Here is an 18792-nt window from a genome sequence, read left to right as displayed (position 1 = left end):
AGGTCCAGAAGAAGAAGAATCATCCGTCCACCACCTCAACACGCCAGTAGAGCTCGTATGTGGAGGACTCCCGTGTCCTGTACTTGAAGAAATTAATAAATGTAAACAAACTAAAAGTTTACTCTAGCCATTGCGTTCATGAATTCAAGAATTTACTTTTAAACAAATGCCGTAGTTTATTTGGGATTAATGTGTATGTGCCATCCATGTTCTTTGCATATTCCGACAGTAAAGCACATGAATACTCACAGTCGGAAAAACTGTATTTACTGATTAGATACTGAATACCTTTTCATCTGTTTTATTTCTTCAAATATTGGATATTGAATATATGTTTTGTATAATTTTCAGTTTTACTCATTATTCATTAAAACCGAAGCTTGGAGGATAAAACCTGACTCGCGAGTTTTCTTGAAGGAGTTAGGCTGGCTGTCAAATTGTGTTTGATACACTCCAGGGGGACAGTACAGTAACTCCCCCTCAAAGAAATGATACCAACGCACAATGCAAAACACTCAATCACTCAGTTGGGATACACAAGTTTGTGACACTCTCAAGTGAGTCAATTGAGAAAGTGATCAACTTTGCGTCAAGCCAAAGAGAGACATGAGGATTCTCCGAAACTTCCTTGATATTTTGAGAATGGGCTTCTCCTTAATGGTAATTCTTACCATAGTCTATTCATACCAAAAACATCAACACAATAATTTTGCCCATCAACTGTTCAAACAGTGCACATAAACATTAGAACAAACATTAGAACAAGAAAGCAGCATGCTACCCATGCTAGAAGTAACTCAAACAATATATTGATATCAAATTGATGTGTAGCAGCTCTGTGCAGATCTGGTTGAAACGTGAAGCATGTTGGACTGAACATAATGCATGTTTGCATTGTGCAAAAGTTCAGCATACATCACCTTCAGTCAAATATGCACAGTTCTTCTGCGCAAAGTGCATTGAGCCTTCAAATTGACGCCAACTTGATTTGCAAAGTTTATTCAAATGTGTAAAGGTGTAATTTTGGACATTAAAAATTTAAGGACCACTACATGTTGGTTTCATTCCTTTGCTGGACCTCCTACAATCAAACGGGAAGGAATAGCTTGTGATAAAAAAAAAACATGGTGGTCAAAATCTTGACTAGAATTCAACATCAAATTGGGGTCAAGGTGCCAACCAGCGGGAGCAAAAAGGCTGATACCTACTGTATACCAAACTATAAAATCATCTCAGGTTCAAAACTCATAGCATCTTCTTCACTGTCACATTAGACCTTTAGGCTATCATAAACGCTTCAAACAGACAGTTTGGCATGTTTGTGTCGGTAACTGTAAACCAATGCCCTTTCCCCCGAAAATTCTCAGATTTTTCCAAAGTGATCTTTTATTTCCAAGGCCTATATTTAGCATATTTTGCAACATTGAGGGTGTTGACCTCGATATTCCTGCATCGTCAACTGGTTAGTTTAACAAAACTACCATAGGCTATCTTCAAGATCTCCACCCACATTTCCAAATCATTCCATTCCCAAACATTCCACCCCAATGAAAGTGGCACTCTATAGGGACCAGAGAGACATAGTGCCCTATCTTAATAATCTGAAACGCAAGTATCAAATGCAAAGCGCAAGTAGCTTTGTGGGCGGATCTTGGGCGCTGTTGCTATTTTACCGGCAGGATAAATGACTGTTGCGCCCGACGCAAATCTAAAATGGGGTGGTCTGAAGTAGCTACATTACTCATGGGTGTGGTTTGGGCGGAACGTGCAATAAACCAAACAGATTGTTATCTCACATTCCCTTTAACAACAGGCGCGCTTGTTCCATGGCGGATTGCTATTATGATGGCGGATTTGCCAGGCGCAGCCAGGAGCGGTTCACAGTAGAGCTGTAATCGGGCCTTAAAAGTTAGGCCCGACCCGGCCTGAGCCTGACAGAAATCAGCCCCAGCCCAAGCCCGAGACTGACAGGTTTTTAAAAGCCCAAACTTATATACAGCCCGACATTATTCAAATGTCCGCACACACACAGCTCTTTTGAGTCATTTACACATTTTTTAACATAATTTATTCATGACTAATGTAGGCTATAGGCCAAAAAAAAAGCTCACCGAAAAAGAAGGGTTCACTGGCCTGTTCTTCAGTGAGTGTTTTTAGCAGTTTGCAAAAGGAGTGCATTACAACCACTGGACGTCGGTGTAATGGCAAGTGTACCCTTTAGCCTCGATCTGGCCGCCGGGTGAATAAGGCGAATTGGTTGCTTTGAACAAAGTTTGCATTACATGTGTGGTGTGCTGTGGATATACTAACAAATTTTGCTACCTTCAGTAGCCTTTAGTATGGGTGTAGCGGGTATTGGATGATTATATGCTTTTCACATATGTTGTGCTGTGAAAACTGTTATCTCAAATGGGCCTAGGCAGCAGAGAGAATTAAGCTGTGTGTATACACAAATCCGGCGAAACACGGAAGTAAAGCAGCGCCGCCATTACTGCGTTGCCTTGCTGCTAAGGAAGTAGCAAAATAATGTGTTGGTCCCGTAGGCGGCTGTAGCAGACGTTAGCTGTAGATGCGAAATCTTCTTCTTTTTCTTAATTTTTATTTAGTACGTATGCTGTTCAGTGATGCCGGGAAAAGCGTGTTGTGTGGTCGACTGTTTTAACAACAGTAGGAATATACAGACCTAGAATTAAACCGTTTGTGAAATTCACAAACCTTTGTTGCACATTGAGTGCCCATGTTTACAGGCTTACGGATTACACAGAGTTCCTTGTCGAGTGGAGGACCAAGATGTGCGTTAAAAGTGGATGAAATACATACGATTAATAAAATAATCCTGAATACCTGTAAGAACATGTATTTTACTGCTACAAGTGGTCGTGGCTAATAGTTATTTGCAACTTCTGAAGCTTGTGAACATATTAGCAACACAGCTACTAATGATAGCATTCGGTTTATTGTTGTCATTAATTAATACACGTCTTAATACATTATGTTGTCAATAAATTACCTTAATCGGTAAGTTTTGCCCACTGCCTGACATCATCTACCCAATGTTCCCTTTCACCTGACATTTTTTCATGAGCAGGATCTCCTATTTGATATTCTCTGACAGGATGCTTTCATTGAAAAGCCATTAGCAAGTGTCACACCGTCACACTCCGCAGGCACGCAGTAATGGCTGCAGGCAAGATGGCAGCGCCCATAAAGTTCGCGGCGGATTGGTGTATAGTAATTGACACTCAAACACTTGCCCTCGCCTAAGTCTTATAGTCTACCACAGAGGACTGGGGCATGAGACGGTGGGCCAGGACTCCACACGGCCACACTTCCATTCTCCAGCCAGCCACACTGCTAAGCTATTGACATGTGGCTGTTCACCCATTTAACTTTGTTGCCATCTTAGGACTGCTACCTGAACAGGGGCCTGTTGCACAATTTGACATCCGGGATAAGTTACTGAGCTGCGCTCAATGAATCCAAAACAAGAGCGTACAGGCTTAATTGGTTGCACAACGAGCAAGCCAGGATGAGCAGACATGGATTCATCAAGCCAGGTGAAACCTATCCTGGATAAGTCCGCGCTCACGGCTCCCTCAAATACACCCCGCCACCGATCACAGATTCACCATGGCAACTAGAGCGGCTTCATTGCTTCTTCTACGGTGTGAAGTAGGTAGATAGCCTTCTCACAACAGCAACAAACAGCAACACCTCTGTTAAGGAGAATATTGCAACTAGTTCCACGACCACCACACGTGAAATGGTTAGGCACTCCCGTGACGTCACATTGTCGCATGACAGGTCGGGAATGGCGAGTATGTAAAAGTTAATTAATGATCACAAACGTTTAAATAATGACAGTGGGTCTAGGTATATGTGATAACAATGTGTAGTGGGCAGTGGAATAACTATTGGTTTCCGTTTGTGGTGACTGCTGACTGAGATAAGGGATGAGATTAAATAGATCCTGGAACTTAGCCTGGTCTGGAGCAGGCTAGCTTCAAAGAATAAATCACCATGGTGATTTATACCATAACATATCCTGCTGCCCCCTATCCCGCTTTTGTGCAACAGGATCACGGATAAATTGAGCCAGGATAACCAAGATATCCCGGCTTAATCCCTTATCCTAGTTTTGTGCAATAGGCCCCTGGTCATGTGGACTTGAACTCTGAATTGTTAAATAGCACCTTTTAACATAGAAATAAATAAAAATATAGTTAAGAACAACATTTTCATACCCCTGGCAAATATTGATTTAAAGTTGATTTTATCTTGACTGATATGTTTGTTGACTGACTGACTGACTGAAAATGACACTGCCACATGCCTAAAGGTCGTAAGACAATGTGGTAGAAAGATGGAATCAAAAAAATAATTGTTTTTATCTTTTTTTAACATTTTTATGAAAAATGGCATGTCAAAAATTATTCATACCCTTTTAAAATAATGAATGGAAACATCTTCATTTGCCATCAAAGCTCTCAAAATGGTTCTTATAATTAGTGCAAACTACTAACGTTTCGACACCCATGCGTCTTCTGAGGACTCTGAAGAAGACGCATGGGCGTCGAAACGTTAGTCAGTTTGCACTAATAAAAACACGTTAAAGCATTGAGTGCTCCGGTCCTGCTCCTTGGCTCCTGCTAGACCTTGGATCTCCCTTTTTAACTTCTGCGTCCTGTTCCGTGAGCACCAACCAGGCTGAAGCGCAAGTGACCCCCTTCTACTATGGTTCTTATAATACCTACCAAGCCTTTCCATGTCTCCACAATGATTGTAGACCATACCTTTTTAGCAGCAATCTGGGTTTTGAGGCAGGAACGATTATTTGCCATCACTTTGTTCGGTAAGGTCTGCTGTTTATTCTGATATATGGTTTGTCATGTGTTGCGTGAAGAGTGTGTAGGCCTACGATATTCCACCGAGACGAATGGATGTGGAGATGGGCGCAGAGAATAATTATTAAATCTCTTGAAGTTATTTTTCTCGCAAACTGTTTATTACAGCAAATAGTGGCTAGCTAGCACCGTTTAAAAGCTGAGAAAAGGCTCTTTCATGTGACACATGTGTGATGAGTAGCCTACTTCTCGAGGAGTTCAACAGAGAAGAATGGTGAATTTGGACGCACTTCATGCTTGTAGTGAAGTAAAGATGAAGCGCTGCATGCTGCGCAGGAGACTGCGGCTCACTGGTAGTTATTATAGGTAACTTCAAATCAGCGCGATTTACCCTTATAGGCTACTGCACATTACAAGATCTGTACGAGATGATCCGCAGCACTGAAGTGAGAAATTATTTAACTCTTTGTGTAGCGCATGTGAGCGCTTTTTCCCCCATTTCAACCTGAATATTGGTGGGGACATTTCAGTCGTAATTTGACATTGGTGGGGACACGTCCTTCGGTCCCCACGCAAATCTACGCCCCTGCCGAACACAAAGGTGTAATGCATTCCCGTGTATAGTTAGCTGTTCCAGAGTAATCCGGTTTTGAAATAAATTATAGCAAAATTCAACATGGTCTTTCGGCTGCATTTCTTAAAACTGAGCTGTGCTTACATCGCCTAGATATCTGTAAATATTAGAATCAGAGAATATACAGGCAGTTCATGTTTGTCAATGTAGCCTTAATGATTTATTTTCACAAAATGCTAAGCATGCATGTATTTAAGTTTCTTAAAACGTAAACTTATGAATATGATTTCATAACAGACCAAATAGAAAATAAATGTTAAATATAGCCTACATATCTGTAGCCTACATATTAAAATCAGATTATGTAGGCTACACAGTGTAGTTAGATCAAGTTGGACAGTAGCACATTTTAATCATGGATAGTAGTTGGACAGTAGCACATTTTAATCATTTTATATATTGGGGGGGGGGGGGTAGTGGGTAGTGTCCCCACCAAAGCTCAGACCAAACCTACGCCCTTGCTTTGGCCTCGTGCTCACTTTTTTGACTGATTGAGGTCTGGACTATGGCTGGGCCTTTGGTATGATAATTGTTTTTTTTTACAACTTTGAGTTAATACTGATGTCAAGCCAATGTTCTTTGTCTTGAAGATACAATGTGATTGCTGCCAGGGCTGGAAGGCCTACCACTGAATGTATAAACTGGCCTGACACTGAAGGACAGTTTATTTGCCCTGGCTGTAAAATACAATAAATTGTTTTCACAACTTTTTGTGTGTTTAGTTATGTGTAGTAATTCCTATATATTATGGCTCAGAATAACATATCACACCAGTGCATAAGGGCAATGACAGGATGCCATTTTTTCAGAGTTAAGACATACACAGGCATGTATAGTAGGCCTGTGTTTGCTTAATTTGCTAAATCTGCACACAAACACAATACAAGCAAGAAACACAAATGGACACATAGGCTAATTTATTGCACAGGAATTTGTGTTGTATACAGTGGGTCAATCTGATGTAGGCTATGTTACTGCCTGGGCTAACATGTCACAGATGCACAGAGGCTAGGCTACAATCAAAACGATAAAAACAATAATAGCCTAATAGGCTAGGACTACCATCAAGGCTGAGGTGTAACATATCCAATATCCTTAACTCTGATTAACGTTTTGCTTGACTGGCTGCTACACAAGACATTGACGGCAAATTCCATCTAAACTTAGATGAAACAAACATGAAATATTCATGCTTTCCATTAATAACCCATGACAACATCCAAAAACGTGTTAAAACGCCGTGGTCTTCTACTTTCATTGGCAACATTTTCAGTTCCTGTTGATTCAAGCTTCAGCAATGGGCATCTAGGCACTCGCACACGACATCCTCCGTTCATAAATATTCACGCTAAACTCCGCCCTGGAAACTCAGAATCTCAGAAACCGTATATCTGGTAACACTCTCGGGAAACTTCCGGTTTCTGAACTGGTTGCAGTTCCCGTTCTGGTTCCACGTGAGGGCGCTCACGAATAAGTGCGGAATGAATGGAGGTCTATGGTAGCCTAGAAATCTAGACACACCCTAGCTGCAGCAAATTACATTTGCTGCCAGGGCTTGTCTAGCAACTCTCCGTTGGCTTGTGAGCTGGAAAAATTAAACTTCTATCAGGCCAATCAAATCGTGTATAGACGTTAGGCGGGCTTAACATAATGATTGATGGCAGAGTTGCAACGGTTTGGCTTGAATTCCCTGCTACTTGAAAACAAAGAAGATGGATGTTGCTGTTGGCGAACAGCGTGACACGAGTTAAGCTTTTTTTAAGTTTGAACTACTGTAGCCAACTAGCTCAACTGGTGGGAAAACACATTGGACTCAGATGTCCTATTGCATGTAGAGGGAATTTGAAAGACAACCGATTATCCCGCCCCTCGGACTGAGCACTGCGAACGGTGAGTGCCCAGACCCTACATTTTAATGTGGGTCTGGCTCGTCAGGCTAGGTCTATGGAGCTGTACCCCTCAAAATCCACTTTTCTCGGGATATATTTTTTTGTGCAGAAATTTGAATGTTGCAGTCGAAAGAGGGGGCAGAGAAAATACAAACCGCTGAGTATTATATTTTTTGAGTCACTTATTTGTTCTAAAAAGCCTTTCAAATGTGTTATTGACATCATTCATTAGCAGAAAGCTAGTGTGTTGTGGGCAACAACGACCCAACCTGTAAGAAATCGAAAAGACGTGACTACTCGTTCATTCAACTTTTGACCTATAATCCATATTGAGCTTGGAGAAACCACAATTAAATCTTCGATTTCTCAACGACAACCAGGTGAAAGAGACCAATTTAGCCGTCTAGCTCCATAGACCCCCATTGTTTTTGCACTTATTCGTGATCGCCCCTAGCGTAACTGCAACAGATTGCAGGTACAATGGAGTTAGGGATAGGGAGTGATCCGGCTCTCCATAAATGGGCTCTGACATGGACATCTATTTCTACGTCACGAAAACATGCGTGCGCAACTAAGAGGCAGAAAAGCACCATAGAACAGCGTAGAGCCAGAGCCCGTCTACGGAGAACCTTGGCACTTCCTATTAAGCCCCATTGTATCGAAATTGGTTGCAGTTCCATTAGAATTCCACTGGGGGTGATCGCGGGTGAGTGCAGACTGAATGGGGTGGAGCTAGACAGCTAAATTGATCTCTTTCACCTGCTTGTCTTGGAAGAATCACAGATTTTAATGTAGTTAATGCAAGTTGAATATAGATTTTAGATCTAAAGTTGAATGAACGAGTGCTTATGTCCTTTCATTTCTTACAGGTTGGGTCATTGTTGCCCATAACACGCTAGCATTGTGCAAATGAATGACGTCATTGACATATTTGAAAGGCTTTTTAGAAGAATTATGTGACTTTAAAAAATATAATAATCAACAGTGTGTATTTTCTTTGCCTCCCCTATCAAATGCAACATTCAAATTACTACTCAAACAATTATATCCAGAGAAAAGTGGATATTGAAGGGTAGACCTCCATGCATTCTGCGCTCACCTACGAGCGCCCTCAAGTGGAATCTGAGGAGGAACTGCAACCAGTCCAGAAACCGGAAGTAACCAGACAGTACCAATTCTTTTCCTCTTAGACATTCTCTGAAAGAGCAGTGCTCTCCATGAAAAGAATAAAATGTGTTTTTGTGCTGAAAACGGCACCTATTTGAAATCACGATGGTTAGAGAATGTTCAATATGTTGAACAAAAATGACAAAATACAATGTTATATTAATGCAAATGAACGGCGAACTCTGAAATATAGTCTGAAATGAGATGTTATTATCATAGGGACAACAGCGGTATACAAAAATATTACAATTGTAGCTTACAACAGCCGACTATTAGGTTAAATTTATAACGTTGTAACGATGCAACACCAGAGCCAAACGCACATGGCAGCAGGTGAAAATGAAACACAAAACATTACTCAGAATGGTAGGTTTAATATAGTTATAGCTTGCATTAATATTTCCTAATTATGAAAATATGTTGTATTCTTAGAGCCTTCACTTGGCCTCTGAATTAAAGCTAACAAGAAAAAGCAGGGATGGATTACTGCACGGGGCTACCGGACCCAGGCCCAGGGGCCCAAGGGGTCAGGGGGCCCTGAAGCCCAAGCCTTTGCATGGAATCATTGCCTCATTATTAACAAATCAGGATGTAGGCTATGAATCTGATTGAATTTAGTATCGGCCATCCCCAAAATGCACCAGAATACAGGAAATCACATCAAACAAATAAAACAAATTCTGGGGGAGGACCCCCAAACCCCCCCTCCCACATATACGACAATAACTGGGGGGCCCTTAATACATCTGGGCCCAGGGGCCCGAAAGTTCATAATCCGCCCATGAGAAAAAGGTGTCTTTGAACACTACTGTAGGAGAAGAAGGCACCAGAGTGTTTTACAGTAGGCCTAGCAGAGGTGTTGGCCATCGCAAATAATAGTCCGATTTATTTTCAGACATACAGTATTCTTGCTCAGATGTTCAGCATCACCGATGTTATAATTGTCCCCAGGCAAAATATTTTTATATTTGCGCTCCAATGTTGTATGGATCATTCAGGTTGCTTTTGCTATTTATTGCTCTCTAGAATATAGGACAAAACAAACAAAAATCAGACAGGGAGCGAGCGAGCCAGTCGCGTGACGCGTCACAGCTCCTCTGCCTCAGGACAGTCGCAAAAGAGCGCGCGGCAAGACTACGAGACATTCACGGCGTGAATCGCCACAAAAGTACATGTGAATAGACAATAACAAAAGTACATAAAACAAACATGGCCTACCTGGAATATAGGACAAAACAAACAAAAATCAGACAGGGAGCGACACAGCTCCTGCCAATCAAACAGGTAAACCACATTTAAATAATCAATCAATTCACCAGTATGAATGTCTGTAAGCAAACTAGCTAATGCCGCTACACCTGCAGCCACGTTAGCAGACTGTAGCATGAAGAACTGAGGTAATGTGCCTTGTGCAACGAGCTAACATAAAAACAGTGATTAAACAAACGTAACTCGTATATAAGGTGTGCAACACCAGAAAACAGTTCTATGTGAAAAATGCACAATACAAGTAACCATAAAAGCATAAATAAAAGATATGATGTATTGTATGCAAGACTCGTGCCTCAGGACAGTCGCAAAAGAGGCAGAGGAGGGGGCTACATGAACACTTAAGGGGTCTTCAGCGTGGGAACCAACCCCTGCCACACCCCCCTACAACCTACTGTACCTCAGAGGCGTGGGAAAGTACAACATTTGCCCATAGAACTTGTAGAAACTATGGGGAAACTCAGGGAAGCATAATTACCCCTGCTACACGGGCCAATTACGCCAAGTTACGCCACACTTGATCAAGTTACTCACAAAGTTACCCAGATAAGCCAGTAACCACGCTTCGTAGTACAGGCCCCTGGTGTGCTGTGCTATGTTGTGCTGTGCTATACCCCACGTGTGTTGAACTGTTACTCCAAGACCTGCTAGAATGTCGGCCGCTCCGCTTAACCCTGTTCATCTGTCTGTTTAGGCAGCCGCTACCGTCCAGGGGGAGAGACTGGATTACAACCCGGCCTGCTGCGACCATTGGCGGCCACTGGGGTGGAGAGCCGGCGACACAACGACCAGAGTGGGTGCGGTAGCCTACACCACATCTTATATACTCTTCCGGACCTTCGACTGACGGACCGGAGAGGAGGCGACTGGTGGCAACTGGCGGCGACGGGGACGATCCTTCAGTATTTTCTATTGCAGAGGAATAACCTCTTTTAATGACTATTAATGGTGTCCGAGCGTGCTTGAGGGGTACAGTGGTCTCCCTGGGGTAGATTGTGGTAGAAGGAGGTGGTAAAAGCGCCCCTCGCCTGTGACAGGATGGTGTACTGGAATGTTTGTGCTTGTAGGTGTTTGTAGGAGGGAAAAAATATTTTATTTCATAAAATGCCATGAACCAAGCAGTCACAACCTACCTACAGGCTTAGAGAGAGAGAGAGGAAGGTGGATTTTAACCTGTTGAGGAGTACGGTTACAAATATGTTATTAGAATGTTCGCGAACCGAGAGTTCCACATTATGATGTCACAATTACCCTCAGAGATTTCCCCCATAGACTGTATAAGGAACACTGAAACTATAGATTGTTTGCGTAGAATTCTAGAAGGAACCAGGAAAATAATTCACCCCTCAACAGGTTAAGGTGTGCAAACACCGGGTCCAGGTGTCTCCAATCCTGCTGATGTGTTGCGGCCATGTCCTCTGTAACACAGAACTCACAGAAGCAGACTGTCTCAGTATTGTAATCATTCCAAGGAACATCTGTGCAATGATCCCAGGTAACACACCCAGTAGTGGTAGTGGCCTGACAAGTGGGGCTCAGCTAATTTTGTCCTCGGTTTCCATGGTGGCCCTACTTGAGTTAACCGAGATGAGCTGATGATGATGGCCCCTTTATGGGATCCATGTGTTACATATTACATATAGGTTTCACGCATCTAGGGCCTACAGGAATTTGCACAGGGGGAGGCATGTATTGAGAGTAGGCATTCAGATTTACTTAGTATATAACTCTTTAAGAAAAACCATGTGAAACCTTTTAGCAACACTGATAGCTGTGCGATTATCTCAATGTTCTTGCAAAGACTCTTGGGAAATCAATGAAATGGGGACATTCAGGCATCCCATGTGTTAATTTGCTTCCCGGGGTCATTACTGTACTGTAGGTGCTTCACATTCATCTAACACGATTATGTTAGATAAATTCATGTGGCAAAATAATATTATGGTTTGATAAATGGGACAGCCTTGACATGTCAAAGGCTATATAGATCATTGTAAGAATTTGTATTTTCTTTAAAGAATGTGACCCAGTTGGGACCCATGCAGTTGCTTACCCATATTAATCAACCCACTGAAAAGTCCACTCTGAGCCCATGCCCAACCTATCTAACCCAAGTAAAGCCTAAGTGGGCATGGGTATGGGTGTTGTTTGATATACTCCTTTACCATGCCCACTTATAAGTAAACAAGTACAAATTGTGTACTACTGTCATATATAATGCAATTTCTCTCTTGAAATAACCTACTTCCATGTCAGTTCTTTCAGCCTCTTCGTTCCTGAGGATGGTTTGTAGTGCTAGGTTTAATCAATGTATCATAGAGATATTGCTTATTACACATTGTTGAAGTCTCTCTTTTTTTTTTTTTTTCCCTCCTACCCAGAACATCTGGGGGGACCATATGAAACCTGCTGGCGGGCCTGATCTGGCCCCCGGGCCTTATGTTTGACACCCCTGATTTACATCTTCAGTTCAGTTCAATAGCCTACATGAAGGCACAGTTGTTAGCATTGCTGTCTGATCAAAGTGCTTTTAGTCATACAATAAAGCTTTTAAAATAAAACGATTGCCCAGTGTTCTTGTTTAGCTTATTCATATTTTGTGGCTTTTGTCTTTTTCTATTTTGGGCTGGTCCAATTTTGCACTTATTTCACCGAAGAAAATGTAAATAAATGCTGATAAAGATGCACAGAAACAGGCTTCCACTGTTAGGCTACAGTTAAATTTAAGTGTCATGTGTAGGCCCCTACATCATTTATGTAGGCCTATCATGTCCTTTTTGTGGGTTATAATAAGTAAAAAAGACTTATCTTGGTCTGGAGGCTGCCTGACGTCGTGGTTGTTGACTGAGCTTCATTCTATGGATGTCTGGACCTTTTGGCCGACCTGCACCTCAGGTGAACCAGACTACAGCAGAGTCTGGTGCCCCCCCTTTCTTCCTGAACGCAGTAGCCTAGCGGCGCCTAACTGACAGTTACTCTGATCGAAATCGAAAGTGAAAGGTTGTAGTTATCGCCGCCATTTCAGAGTTCGCGAAGACGGGTGTAGCCGACAGGCTTTGTTAAAGACGTCTTGGAAAATTTACATTTTAAAGGACCTATTTCGTGGTGAGTAGTCTATGTCTTACATTCTTGTTTGTTTTGTTTTGTTGTTCTTATTTTTTCGGTAACCGAAATGAAAGAAAAGGTGCACGAAATGAAAGGGAATTGTGTTAGATGTTAGCCTACTCCGTCTATATTATTAGCCTACTTTGTTTTTATGATTTTTAGTTGAGATCTTTGCCTTTTGTCCTGGTCAATATCTGAGAAATTAGGAGACTACCAGTAGCATTCTGTAGCCTTGTCTGCATATTTGGCTTGTCCATCTTAGAGACATTTTGAAAAGCCACTTTATCGATACATGTTTCGTGGGATGTAGGCCACTTTTCACAATGTTCACTTTTTTGTCGACGGAAGATTGTGTCAGTACTAGTGTAGGCCCACTGACTAAATAATTTTTTCATCCATTTCAATTTTTTTTTTCATCAAGTCAAACGTTCATATGTTTGTAGTAGCCTATAGTGCAGAAGGGTGAAATGGCGGCGTCAACGTTGCTTATTTTGTATGCGTGTGGCCGCTTAGAAAACGTAGGCCTACTTCCAATTTTCAGATAAAGTAAAGTAGCTTGGGCGCGCGCACACGTGGCTGAATGTTGTAGAATTTTCCCTGAATTGGTCCATCCCAAATGATAACCTGTGTAATAAGGGTTGGACATTTGTTGGCAGACAGGTACACACACGTGTATAGCCTACAGAGAGCACTACACTTGTGGAGTGTATAGCCGACCACATACAAAAAATAAGAAGTTAATTGAAAAAGTACAAAAAAGTAAAATGTAACGTTTAAAACATATGAAGTAGGCCTACATTCACGATGATGGTTTTGGCCATGTGGTAGGCTAAATTAGCCTATGAGTGTGTGTTCATTGGCGGAGCGAGGGGGTGGCTTCGGGGGCTCGAACACTTGATCAAGCCCCGTTTGTTTTTTCAAAAGCCCCGAATCTTTTTTTGTATGCGTTTTCAATTTCCAACGATTTTATTTTCTAATTTAACTTCCCCTCGGTTTCTCTATAAATGTTACAAAATGTAGGCTACTATTACTGAGCAAATATCCCTTATTTTCAAAGCCCAATATTGACAGATAATCTGATTTCCCACACGATCAGTTTAGGCCAGTGGTCCCCAAGGTTACAGCTCACTATGCCTGGTTCTAAGAGAGGGCCAGAGACTCGAAGTATATTAGTAGGCTAACCATAAATAGCTTAGTGCTGTGAACAACAGCAGTCTACCTTAGTTGAATATTCCATTACATTTAATCATAGGCTACTGCAATTTAATACCATTGTTAGCTGTGTTTATATTGCAATCATGCCATATCAGTGTAAAATGTAGCTCAAATGAAAAAATACTAATAAAAAATAGCATTCCCAAAAGTATTAGCAGGGAGTCCCAAACGTGTATTTTATTCAAAATGTGTGAACTCTGAACTCTGTGTCTTTGCATACACAGCTCAAGTTGTGAACAAGCAATATCCTACAAATAATTTGAAGTTCTCAAACTATGAGAGTTTTATGAAGTGCTGGCAAAAACATCTGAAATTACCACTTTCACTCACCTGATGAGAACTTTGTGAATTTGTATGAACATTTGAACGAGTGAATAAATTATAGAAAAAAATATCCCAGAAAGTCCCAGAAATATGACTTGAATAGAAGTTAATTAGTTATTAACAATTAATTGAGAAACTTGTAGAATACTTTTAGCACTGATGCAGTCAGCATAGGCCTCTTACATTGTTTGCAGGTAGGTCTACATTTCATTCCGTTTTCGATGGCAAACGTGAAACAGCGCCAAAACAACCACCAGTGGACAAAAAGTATTACATGTGTACTGTTAAACCAAAGATAATGAATGCGTAGCAAGATGGGTCGTCCTAGTTCATGTCTATGAGGGCAAAGTGGAGTTCAGTCAGAGACAGGCTCTGGTTCAGTTCCCGCATGCACAGGGGCGTCACTGACGTATGACTTACGTTTGAACGCCTCGGTTCCACGCCAGACAAGCCGGACTACAAAATAAACTTGGTGTACACCTTCATTAATGTTGATTTTCTCCCGACTGGAGGGTCATACTATCACGACATTCTACTGAAATAGGGAGGAGGGTTTGGAGATCATGATACTGTGTGAAAAATAAGGCTTTGACAAATTCTGGGAAATTCTTGGATTCTGCCATAGACCTCAATGTTAAAAAGAGAGCCCGATCACTGCATAAATGTGTGGGGGCGTGTACTGCTACCCTATTTGCATAAATTTCCAGGGACAGGAAATGGCCTCTCATGAAGTATCTTCGTAATCAACCATCTTTGGTTAAACGTTCCACATACTCGACGCACCCGACCGGTAGCGCGACAATGTGACGTCACAGAAGCGCCGTAACCATTTATACTCGCGCGTCGTGGTCACGACACTATTTGCAATATTCTCCTGAACAGAGGTGTCGCTGTTGTGAAAAGATTAACGCTAACTACGTTACACAGCAGAAGCTGCATTAAGAAACACTAGTAGCAGAGAATGTAAACGGGCTCTGCTATTAGCTAGCCTCTGTGATGGTACTTCAGACTTTGGTTGCTACTATTCACAACTACCACCATCATTATAATCTAGTTTCCAAGGTGTGCGCACAGGTAGATAGATATATAGATAGATACTTTAGTCATCCCGAGGGAAATTTTAATAATTTAAACAGTTTAGTTAGCTAGCTAGCTAGCAGCTGGCTGAGTTTGTGTAATTTCCTGAAGTGGAAAGAGATTTTGTTCAGGCCTTAATAGATATCCTTTGTTTGAAAATAAATCATTTCTATTCTTTCCTTATAATTCCATGTGTTGCAACTCTCGCTGGTAACTTTGTTAACTTATCCAGCAAACTATTAAAAATTCACGACTCAAAACACGAGTCAAAACACTGCAACTCTCGCTTGCCCTCGCTGCTCCATCTTCCTGTTTCCTCTTTGTCGCGCTCGTCTAAAAAAAAATGAGTGGTGCGCTACCTCGCGCTACCTGGCTAAAATCCTCGCGCGCCAGCAAGATCTACGTCATTTTGACGTCACGGTGTCGCGCTACCGGTCGGGTGCGTTGAGTATGTAGAAGCCCTTAAGACTCGCCATAGAGAATGAATGGGGGAAATTACGGACGTTATAGTTTGACGATGTCGTACTCCCATGCGAGCCAGATGCTATATACCACGGACATGTTTTGGGGGGCCACCCAAAATGAAGTGGCAGGCCGTATCCGGCCCGCGGGCCGTAGTTTGGGGACCACTGGTTTAGGCAATGCCAGAGCCGAGATGTAGCGGTTTACGTCATAAACCTGGCAGGAAAGTTCAGAGCGGCGCAGTCAGTTTAAACAGCAAGCCGGTAAGAAAAACTATTGTCAAGACATTAGGCAATTAGGCTACTGTACCCCAGAATACAAAAATAAACTTCAGAAAGACAGAAAGTTTGTTGTACTGTATTCATAGAGTCTCAATGACCGAATCAGTAGATTTACCTGTTGTCAGTAGAGTTCGTTCAATTTATTTATTGTAGGCTAGTAGCCTAGGCAATATGAAACGGAGATGTAACGTGGCTACCGGCGGGATTTTGAACTTGCATGTTTCATGCATTTTAGGGGAAAAAATACCATGGGATTGATGTGTTCTCCATTTGAGGAACGTAATCAATTGCGGACGTGCACAGACAGCTCAGACACAGAGCGCATACTGTAGGTCAACTTCAAGTAGGCCTAGGCTAGGCCTATGCGCACTTCAAGTGACTACTTCAAGTATTAGCATACGCACAATAGATTTTTCTTCTTTAGCCTACATAATGCATAGATTTTGTAAACAAACACAACAGCTGTGACAACAGCCGCATATATTCTGCGTCATAACACGCCTCTTGGATCAAGCCCCCACCGCTCACTCGACAAACTTAGGTCAGTATAAGGTCCGCAAATTAGCGTCATATCTGAATCACCCGAAGGGTCGGACCTCCGCATATACTCTGGAGGTAATGTCTGAAAGCCTGACGTCTATTGCCACTGGTCTGAGAACGGAAGAATAGGATCTGAAACAACTGACGAAAGACAGAGGAATAAACATTTTCTCTGAAAATAATAAATAAAATCATAAAAAAGCAAGTATGTCCAAATGAAGCGGTGTACTTAGGGGTGTGGGCAGTTCATCCCCGCCTTGGGCCCACATTCCATTTGCATAAGCCACTGTCAACACAAGGGGTCGCTAATAAATATTTCTTCCCCCCCACCAGAACCCAGGGGAGTACACTTTGCCCTTCAATGAACCGGGGATACGTAGATACAGTATAAAAATATATGATTTATTAATACATGAGCTAAAAGGGCAATGCAATAGAAAAAATATTAAAACAGTAGTCCAATGCGTAGTCCAATGCACAGTCCAATGCTCAGTCCAAGCTGCACCCGCCGGCGCTTGAGGTAGAGCCACCTCCAGTTGTGATGTCGCCAACCTCGAGGCCCAGGCAGATGTTGTTACTGGCCCGGTCACGGCCCAGAGCTCCGACTGGAGTTGGTTTCTGTGCTACAGGAATGGAGGGGCACAGAGATTCAGCCCATTTACAGTACACCCCCACTTGTCACAACCCAAGTTCACAGTAAGCCTATTAAGGGGCAGTTAGCCCAGTACGAGTTATGCAATAGCGAACATATGGACAAAGAATATATTCTTTGTCTTATCTTAACCCACAGCAAATTTACACCGCACACTATTAAAGCTATAGGCTCGCCACACGTTTACACAGCACACTATTAAAGCTATAGGCTCGCCACACGTTTACACAGCACACTATTAAAGCTATAGGCTCACCACACATTTACACAGCACACTATTAAAGTTATAAGGCTCACCGTATGTTTATACAGCACACTATTAGGGCTATAGGGCTCACCACAGGTTTACACAGCACACTATTAAGGCTATAAGGCACAGCAAGTTCACACAATACACTACTATGACGCTATTGGGCTAGAATGATAGCGGGAGGATTTAAACAAGGACAGTCCAGTCGTTAGCCTAGGCAGTAGAGCCACGATCGAGGGGAGGGATCAGCAGGGAGAGCGAGAGAGTGCTTCGGAGCCAATTAGCCAGAGTAGGCTATAGAAGAGTCACTTAACTTAGTGAGGGGTGAGCGTCCTCACCCCTCTCCTGGTCCACAGAGCAGTATATAGGCTACCGTAAACCTCCCGGGGATCTCGTCCGTATCCACATCGAAGCTAGGTCCTCTGGAAGAGGGAGGAATACAAATGGCCAGAGCCTAAGACGTCGGGCACCACTCACAGTTATAGCACGAGCTGCACGGTAACCAACAGGCTTTAGAGAATTCACTTAGCTCATGGAGGGGCGGACGATTCCGCCCCTCTCGTATCCGTTCACGCAGATAGCCCTTCACACGGTGGCGCAGCCCAGTCGGTAACGTCAACACAACAGCAGCGATCGGTCGATCCAGATCCAGTACGCCGACATCCAGGGTCCCTGGCTTCGATCTGTTTCAGCAGAGCACGTCTTTGTCCTGAGCCTCTCTCCCGTTTCGTCCTGTATCATGTGCTTAAGATGCTAATCCCATAAATGGTGCACCAATCACCACCACCACCACTGAGCTCAACACACCTGTGGCTCATTAGTAAACAATGAACGGCTCGGGGGCCGCCATCTTGGGGTCACACCCTCAGCTTTCCCATAGAGAACTAAATCCCCAGTAACTTGTTCCCCACCTAGTCACCCTGTGACACATAAGCTGTAGTTTGGAACTGAATCCCAGTCAACTTGAAATTGAATATAATAGTTGAAACTGTATTCTACAGTAATTAATGGGCATGTAAACTGTATTCAATGCAATCAACAGTAAAGAACAGAAATCCACCCTCTGACAAGTTGTTTTTTTTA

The 18792-nt window shown here is 42.5% G+C and overlaps 1 protein-coding gene across 1 annotated transcript in view; it reads left to right on the top strand.

Annotated features, from left to right (window-relative positions):
* Positions 1 to 12819: 12819 nt before the first annotated feature.
* LOC143122808 (basement membrane-specific heparan sulfate proteoglycan core protein-like) overlaps positions 12820 to 18792 on the top strand; it is a 124981-nt gene continuing 119008 nt past the window's right edge. The window contains exon 1 of the mRNA XM_076283708.1: positions 12820 to 12908. The gene's annotated coding sequence lies outside the window, so the exon portion shown is untranslated. The remainder of the gene's footprint in view (positions 12909 to 18792) is intronic.

Source organism: Alosa pseudoharengus, unplaced genomic scaffold, assembly GCF_046254945.1.
Source record: "Alosa pseudoharengus isolate Yale_2024_CS ecotype anadromous, Long Island Sound unplaced genomic scaffold, YU_APseudo_1.1 YU_APseudo_1.1_scf_1, whole genome shotgun sequence".
NCBI classification, from domain to species: domain Eukaryota; kingdom Metazoa; phylum Chordata; class Actinopteri; order Clupeiformes; family Clupeidae; genus Alosa; species Alosa pseudoharengus.
The sequence above is the reverse complement of the archived record's forward strand: the minus strand, read 5'-3'. Positions and strand labels throughout refer to the sequence as shown.